An 8,513-nucleotide genomic window follows, 5' to 3' on the forward strand; every position below is an offset into this window, starting at 1 on the left:
CCCCGCCCTGGTGCTGTAGGAAACTTGCCCCCCCCCGTGCCCCAAGAGCTGCAGCATCTACCCAGGGGAGAGGCCCTGCCCGGGGCAGCCAAGAGGGCAGTGGGGAGGGGTCCCCATGGTGTCTCAGTCTTACCTTCCATCAAAACACCTTCCCCCCACCGTGCAGGGGATGCAGACACCCCTACACAACGGGCCCCCCCTGACCTGGGGGCAAAGGCTGCATGCTCACCCGGCACCTGGGTGCCACTGGAGGTGGGGGTGGGGTGGCAACCTGTCCCCCAGGCCAGGGTGCAGGGTCCTGTCCCCCAGCTGCTGCAGCTGGGCCCGAGCTGGCTCCCAGAGCTGTGCCGACAGGGTCGGAGTGTTTCTGTGCTCCCCCTTCCACGCCTGGGCAGGCCGTGATGGGGTGAAGAGGGAAAAATGGGAAAGGAGGTGGGAAACGGGCGGATGGTAGTGCAGAGCTGGCAGCAGAGCACTCCGGAGGCAGCCTGTGCCTCCAGGTATAGAGACACAGATGTATACGTGTGGCCACAGAAATATCCACCCCATCACTTAGAGGCGAGTCAGGACGGGGTGCCTGGGGACACAGGGCAGCAAAGGACAGTCTGGAGGGACGGTGGGGGGACAGGGACGTGCTGCAGCCCGGCCGCGGAGGGTCCCAGCAGCCCCAGGTCAGGCAGACGTAGTGTGTCTCAATCCTTTGCTTTAAAACCTGTTCTCTTCAATGCTTCCTTAAAAATAAACTGGAGTTGAGTTTGTCAGAGCCGCCGGACTCTCTGCCAACCACAGGCTATAAATACCAGCAGGCTATTTAAGAGCGAGGTATTTATATTGATTTACCATCTCCCTGTCAATCTTCCTGGTGAGGCCGAGCATCGCTTGTCTGTCGGCAAAAATACAGCATGTGTAGAGCCGCAGGTGAGCTGGGACCCAGCTGCTGGGGGTCCCTGCGGTGTCTCCCCTTTCCGCCCTCAGGGACACTCGGCTCCCTGGCAGGTGGGTGGCTCTCCTGCATCCTTCACATCTGGCAGAAAAAAGAAAGAAAGAATGATGCTTCAGTCGAAAAAACTAGCAACCAAATCTTGACTGTCCCAATCCGCCGGCTGCGTGGGCCAAGGCTGGGGATGCTTTGGGATGGTGCTGGGAGGTTAGAACAGAGACGTGGGGTGGAGAGAGGGCCACCCGTGGGCAGGATGCTTTGGCATTGCCTTCCTGACAGCAGGGCCTCGGCCCCAGCAAACATGAGGAGCCCATGGCCAGGAACCCGCTGGCTTCAGGGCTGGATGGGGGCTGGAGGCTGGTTCCCGCTCAAAGGCATTTTCTGGGGTTCAAAACACCTCAGGATGGGGGTCCTCCAAGCAGGGACCACGGCCTGTTGGCTACAGGCCTTAAGACCCTTGAAGAACACCAGGAGCCTCTCCCTCCTCTGCAAGGGGCTCCAGGTGAGGAGCCGGAACCACACAGCTCAGACCCCCCCAGCACAGCTGAGCTGCAGCGAGCATGGTCCCGATGCTCAGGAGACACCACACCCAGGGAAGGGAAGGGCAGCGGCATTTCCTCACCCCCCTTTACACCGTAGGGCTGAGAAGGAACATCAGGGTGGATGAGGGGAGGTGGTGGCTGCTCCCCTCACTCCATCCTATGCTGGTTTGGTCCCAGTGATGTGAATTGGGGTGACCCGGGCTGGGGGCTGGGCCCTGAGCAGCAACTGTCGGTGTGCGGTTTAACCCTGCCTAAATAATGGAGGGAGGGGGGAGGCAAGAGGAGGGACTGGTCTCAGGGTCAAGAAATCAGAGGGAGCGGGCTGAAGCTGGTTTTCCTGAAAGACAAGTTCGAGGATGTCTGTGACACCGAGTGGGAGTTGATGTGGGAGACACTTTTCCCAGGCAGCCCTGGGGCCACATCCTGATCCCTCCTTGCTGGTCCTCTCCTAAGGTGTCTGGGCTGGGAGGCAGAGCTCTGGGCTCTTTTAACCCCAGATGTTCAGCTGAAAACTGTAGAGATGTTGGAATTTTGTGTAACTGGGAGAAATGGAGATGTCCCACAACCCCCTGAGTTGTGGGGCTGGGGCTTAGGGGGAAAGTCCAGCAGCTCCTGCCCACCCTGCCCACCTTTCCTGGGGACCGGACCCTCTCCGGGAGCTCAGGGGCACCCATGGGGCAGCTGTGGGAGAGCATCAGCATATCCCTGGGCCCTCTCTGGTTCCCCGGGGGCTGCTGGCTCGAAGGCAGGGTGATTCTCTGCAAAACTGTGTGAGCCCTGGGGCTGCTTCGTTCTCCAGAGTCCCAGCGAGGGGGAAAGCCCCCAGACTTCATCCCGCTGGGGGATGCATCCATTGTCAGGGGGTGTGAAACCTCAGTGCAGGCAGAGGCGAAGTGGTGACAGCGAAGCCAAATGAGTCACCCCGGGGCTGGGAACATGTCCCAAGGGAAGGTGGCTGCAGAGACAGGGAGGGCAAAGTGTCACCTGTTGCTCTAGTCCCCATGAGCTACCTGGGGCGAAGCTGCTCGGGGTTAATAATCGCTAAGTGTCCATTGGTTTTGCTGGAGGCAGTGGGGGGTGGTGGCTGAGCGGAGATAGTGCTCTGGGTACAAGCAGGGCCCAGGCTTTGTGCTTTGGGTTTTCCCACCGTTTCCAGATGTTCAAATTTATGTGTTTTTTCCTTTTCCAGGTGCAAATGCCAGAGTGGTGGCTGCACTGACCCAGCACCAGGCCTTGCGTGATGTGATGCCCTGTCCTTTCCCAGGGTCTGGAGGTGGGGGCAGACCTGCCTGTAGACAGAAAACCACTCTTCACGGTATCCCACAGAAAGGGGCAGAGCCGGGGCCGCATCCAGCCCTGGTCCACACTGGGAATAGCCACCAGAGCACAACGAACTGAGCCCATCATTCCCATGTTTATTGGGAGTGGTGGGCTCCTTGGGAAAGCCGAGCAGCTGGCACAGCCCCCAGTCCCCCCTGGGTCCCCGCAACAGCCTGCAAGCAGCTGGGGGGGCTGGGGAAGCGTTGCCTGTGCCGTGCCCATGACGGTGCCCATGCCCGTGCCCATCCCCATGCCCCGTGTCCTGTGTCCCGTGCCTGAGTCCTGTGCCCACACCCTGTACCCCAGACATGCCGCATGCCCAGGCCGGTGCCCGTTCCCGTGTCCCAGTCCGTGCTGGTGCCCGTGCCCACACCCAGTGCCCGTACTGGGGACAGTACCCCCCGCCCCTGCCGGTGCCAGACTCTCGCACCCTCCGCAGGCTGCACCAGGCCGGCCCCGGCCCCCCGCCAAGGCCTGTCTGGTGGCGACCAGTTATCCCAGTCCCGACCAGCAGAGGGAAATGGTGATCCACATCAGCCGCCCTCCTCCACCCGTGCCCTCCGCCAGCCCCGGGGGCTGCGGTCCCCCGGCCCTGCGGTCCCTCTCCCTGCTGAGGGGCGCTCACCTGGGGGGAGTGATCACCCGTGGGGGGGTGGGGAGGGGTGGGGGAAGCGACCCTCCCGGGCACACCCCGACCCCTGTGCTGCCTGCCACAGCCCTGTGGGACCGGCTTGTGTGATTTTGCAGGGTCCCGGGTTGCCCCCCAGCCAAGGCCAGGCTTGGAGCTGGTCCTCTCCATCCCCCTGCCTGGAGGTGCCGTGCCCAGGCTGGGGCTGGACGTTATTGATCCTGCCCCAGCTCTGGCCCTGATTCAGCAAAAGCCCGGGTCACGCCAGGCCTGATTCAGCACCGCTTAATCGCCTTGTTATCTCCGAGCACGACTCCGGCACAGCAAATCCCGGTGGAGTCTGTGGAACTAAGGGTACAACAACCGGCGGGGCCTGTCCCCAGAGCCACAGGCATGGGACTGCGGCTCCGCAGGGCTGGGCAGAGCTGCCCTTGGCTTTATCAGCAGAAAGAAGTTTTACTGCTGCAATTATACAGCTGTTAATTGCATCAGGACCTGTTCCTGTGAAGTCGAGCAGCCCCCAGCGCACGAGCAGGAGGCCACGCTCACACCCTTGTGTGCCGGGTGCTTTTCCCTCCCGCCCAGCCTTGCTCAGACCCCACACCACCACACAGCCCCTTGTCAAGGACGTGTCTTATTCAAGGCCTTAGAGGTGACCCCGGGTGGGTTTGCATGTGGCTGTCCCGCCACAGATGGGGACCTGAGCCCGGCTGCACTGGCTGCCAGGGCCACTGGAGAAATGCCTGCACCTCTACTTGCAAGGGACACCCTGAAAGCCCTGCCTGCATCTCCTGCCTGAAAGCACCCTGGGTTCTTTCCCCAAAGTGATCAGGTTTCCTGGTGATCTGGCTGGGGTGGAAACAGATCCTTGTTCCAGGGTCAATGAGAGTGAAAGGAAAACTCCACTGATTGCTCCTTATGTCAGAGAAAGGGAAATAAATACTGGGCTGAAAGCTTTACCCTGGAACATGCTCCGGTGTTCAGTGGTTGCGGGAATTCAGTAGGGCCTGGAGGCGGTAAGCGATGGGGAACAGCCTGTTCTGGGTGCTCTGCAGGTGCCTCAACCACCTCTGCTGCCAAGAGGTCAGATTTTACACAGTGGTAATGACTGCAGGGAAAATCCAAGGGGAGCAAGACAGGGGTGATCCTCCCTGCAGGTACCAAATCCAGGGGGACCAGCTGAAGGGGCAGGAGGGGCAGGAAGCTGAGCACACAGACCCTGGCAGGCTTGGTTTAACTGCTGTGAGCATAAAAATATTGCAAATAATCAACTTTTATTTTTAAATGCTCCCTCATGAACACTGACTGGGGCATTGGGATCATCCAGGACGTGCTGGGTCCCTGGGAGGGTTAAGGAGAGTTGTGGAGTACTTTGCTGATTATGGTGGACTTCTGCACCAGCCTCAGGATTTACACAGGCTTTGAGGGCTTTGCTGATTTGGGAACTATCTCAGATAGCTGTTGCCATCACCACATTCCCAGGCAGTTGCCTGAAACCGTGAGAGCTGAGAGCGTTTATTCTCCTAGGCTCTATTCAGATGGAAATCCTTCATTTCAAAGCTAGGACAATTCAGCCAGCTCCAGGAAGATAAACATTATTTCCGTCTCCTTAGTGAGATGTAATTAGCTGACTTTATCACGGTGTAATTTTTTAAAACTCCATATACACACAGTCTCTTATGGGGATGTCTGTGCTGGGTCCTCTCACAGCCCCGGCACGTGGGGCAGACACAGGCTGGTACTGATAAACCCAAGAGCATCATCTGTGGTGCAGGAGCTGCTGCGTTTTATTTCCCTCTGCTTGGGGCTGCCGAGGGCTCCTGAACCTCAGCTCCAGCCTCGAGTGGCGTAACCTGGAGCAGGTTCCTCTGCAGAGGGATGTGGGGAAGGAGTGTGGGGCGATGCCTGAGCGGTGGGTAGGTGCTGCTGTCTGCACTGCTGCCTGTCTCTATGCCAAAGGAGGGAGCCTCCCTCGAACACAGGCAGTGCAAAGGGGGACAAAATGAAAGATAGACCCCAGAAGGATGGGGCCAGGAGGGGAGGCAGGAGGGCAGTGAGGGGCAATGTCTGCATCCCTTGTCTGGCCATGGTGGGACGGGCTCAGTACTTGAGCTGGGCCAGGCTGGGCTTTGCCCCACGCTGTTCCCAGAAACGGGCAGCAGGAGAGGAAGGACAAACCATCTCCTTCCCCAATCCCTGTCTCCATCCTCCTTGGGCACCCAGCGGGGCAGCAGGGATGGGAGGAGACCCTGACCAGGACTGTGTCTGAGACAGTCTCTGCACATGGCCATGTGGGAATACATCGAGAAGGGCTCAACGTGATGCCACTGCTGAGCTTGGAGCTTCCAAACGCCTCCTATCATGACAAAACCCTTCAGATAACTCCTTTACTTTCCCCCTCCCAAGCTTTCACAGCTGAGCCTGTCTCTGCTACCAGCCAGCATGTGGCAAAAACTCGGTGCTGCGTCACCGCACGGCGCTGACTAATGGTGCCAGGATGTCATGCTCATCTTCAGGTGTTTTTTTGAGCCCCAGAGATGTCTGTGTTAAGGCCTCCAGTCTCTGTTGACACACTATTTCTGCATGCCACAAATATAATCTTCCTGTTTGCAAATCAACAATATCAATGCTCTCTCTTTTTTACCTTTTAATTAGGGTTTGGTTTTTTTTTTCTATAATACCTCAGTGGGCAAAAGAGACGGGTAGTGGCTCGGTATGTAATGCTCCAGAGCTTACGTGGATTGATTTTTCAAAAATAAGGGGTTTATACCACTTACTTGGTCTATTTAGCAGGACTGTGTGTGCACTGCCTAAATCATATTCCATACCTTGCTTCTTTTAAAGGAGTGAAGCTTGGTTGCTAGTAATGAAGTTATTACCATGGGTAAATACTCACTTTTTTTTTTGGTTTTGTTTTGAGGGAGGTGGATGCATTTTCTCCACCTTTTAAATACCATCATCCCACTAAGGCAGACTTTCAAATGAATTTAGAGCCAGACTCCTCAGGGATCAGCGCTGGGGAAAGTGTTTAAAAGCCTCCAGTGGAACAATTTTCTATTGGAAATGAGATTTCGCTGTGGCTAAATTTCCCACGAGATCCCTTGATTTCAACAGCATTTTGACCAGGCAAACAAACTGCAAACAAGCCTGCTGCTAAGGGTAAAGCCTTCTTATGGGGCACTGCAAAGAGAAAAACATAAATATTTCAGCTTTGAAATAATGTTCACTTTGAAATGACATGCAAGGGTAAGATGGAAGGGGCTGATGTGTGGTGAGCATCCTCGGGGGGTGAGCCCAGCCCAGGGGATACCCCCGGCTGCAGCCTGGCCGCAGCGTCCCTCACTCCTGTGGGCGCTGGGACAGATGCTGGGTGACATCTGGATGCCAGTTGATGTCTTCTGGCCTCGTGTTGAGTGTTTGGCTATAGCAGAGCCCAGCCTGGTGTGGGAGCACCCGCATCCCTCCCCGCTCAGGAGGATGCTTGGCCCAGCACCCTGGCATGGCGAGGGGGGAAGGAGCCCCTGGTCCCCTCTCCTCGCTGTGCCGGGAGGGTGGTGGGCACCATTTCAGAGCAGGGCTGGTGGCAGCTGGCAGGGAGAGGTGTGAGGAGCCTCTCGGCCCCCTCCCCAGCCCGGCAGCCAGCGGACAGCCAAGAAGAGCTATTTCAGGCAGGGTAAACAGGATGCCTCGCTCCAGAGCCGGCCACCTCCACTCCTCCCTCCCGCCACCGGGTAAACAGTCCAGCCCAGGAAAAGACTCACACACAACCTCACAGCTGTTTCCACGCCGCTGGCCTGGATCTACCCAAGAACCTGGCCGGGGTTGAGCCGAGCTTTGCCTAGCCCAAGCCTGGGCTCCCAGTGGCCTGGAAGCGTGCGGGGACCGGAGCGATCCCAAGGCATGGATCCACCTCGGCAGCGACTCCCCAGAGCCGCCCTGCAGCTGGGAAGAGCCTGAACGTTCTGGCCACGATGCCACGTCCTCCCCCTTCCTCCTCCTCTTCCTCCCTCGGTCACACCCCAGCTGCTGGCAGTGCCCAGGGCTCTGGGAACGATGGAGGCAAGGCCTTTCCTCCGGCCGGATCCTGCCCAGGCAGCGCACGGAGGATCCTGCGAGGGCTGTTTCCGCCTGTTGCTCTCAGGAGAGGAGCTGCAGCAACAGCAGAGGAAGGAGGAGCTTTTCCACCGCTTCCTCCAGCTCCCCAGCCCCGGCTGTTTCCCTCCCTGGCCGGGCAGCCCCAGGCCTGGGAGCTCCCCCGGGCCCAGCAGCACCCCGTGGATCGGCCGTTCCGCCCCGGCGGAGCGTGTGCGAGGGGGTTTTGCTGGGTGGGTGCGGCGGTTCTGGGTCTAACATCCCCCTCGGAGGGTGCCCGCCAGCTCCCCAGCGATGCTGGGCGATCTGGGAGATGCCAGCCCCCTCCCGGCTTCCCCCACCCCAGCCCTTGGTCCAAAATCTACGGCTGGGGAGTGTTTGAAGGCAGTTTGAGTTTTCCCATCCCGTTTAACTGCACGGTGAGAGCTGCCCGGAGGCTGGGGGGGTCAGGGGCCCCTCGCCTGCCTCCCGCTCTGCCCCACTGGTTCCCACGGCCACCCTGCACCTTGGCACCGAGAGGAGCTCAGGGTTGGGGCTGGCGAGGGCCCGAGCGTGAGGGCGCAGGTAGGAAGGGAGGAGCGGGTGTTGCAATCGCCCCGTGAAGCAATGTCAGGAGTGGAGGAGGCCGGTGCCAAGACGGAGCTGGTTTGCCTGGCGCCAGCAGCGGCGGGAGCTGGCGTGGGGCCCTGCAGCATGTGCGGCGGGGGCACAGCGATGCTGGGGGGGCACAGCGATGCCAGGAGGGGCACAACAATGCCATGTGGAGGGGCACAGTGATGCCATGGGGGGGAGCACAGCGGTGCCATGCAGGGGGTGGCACAGTGATGCCATGGGGGGGAGCACAGCAGTGCCATGTGGGAGGGACACTTATGCCACGTGGGGGGGGCACAGCGATGCTGGGGGGATGCACAGCAGTGCTGGGGAGGCTGGGGGGGGCACACTGATGCCACGTCGGGGGGACACAGCAATGCCGGGGGGGATGCACAGTGGT

At 59.3% G+C, this 8,513-nt stretch overlaps 1 long non-coding RNA gene across 1 annotated transcript in view; it reads right to left on the reverse strand.

Moving 5' to 3' along the window:
- Positions 1 to 8,513, reverse strand: part of LOC113486408 — a 23,241-nt gene that overhangs the window by 7,320 nt on the left and 7,408 nt on the right. The window lies entirely within an intron of this gene.

Source organism: Athene cunicularia (assembly GCF_003259725.1).
Source record: "Athene cunicularia isolate RWA chromosome 17 unlocalized genomic scaffold, athCun1 chr17_part1, whole genome shotgun sequence".
NCBI classification, from domain to species: Eukaryota; Metazoa; Chordata; class Aves; order Strigiformes; family Strigidae; genus Athene; species Athene cunicularia.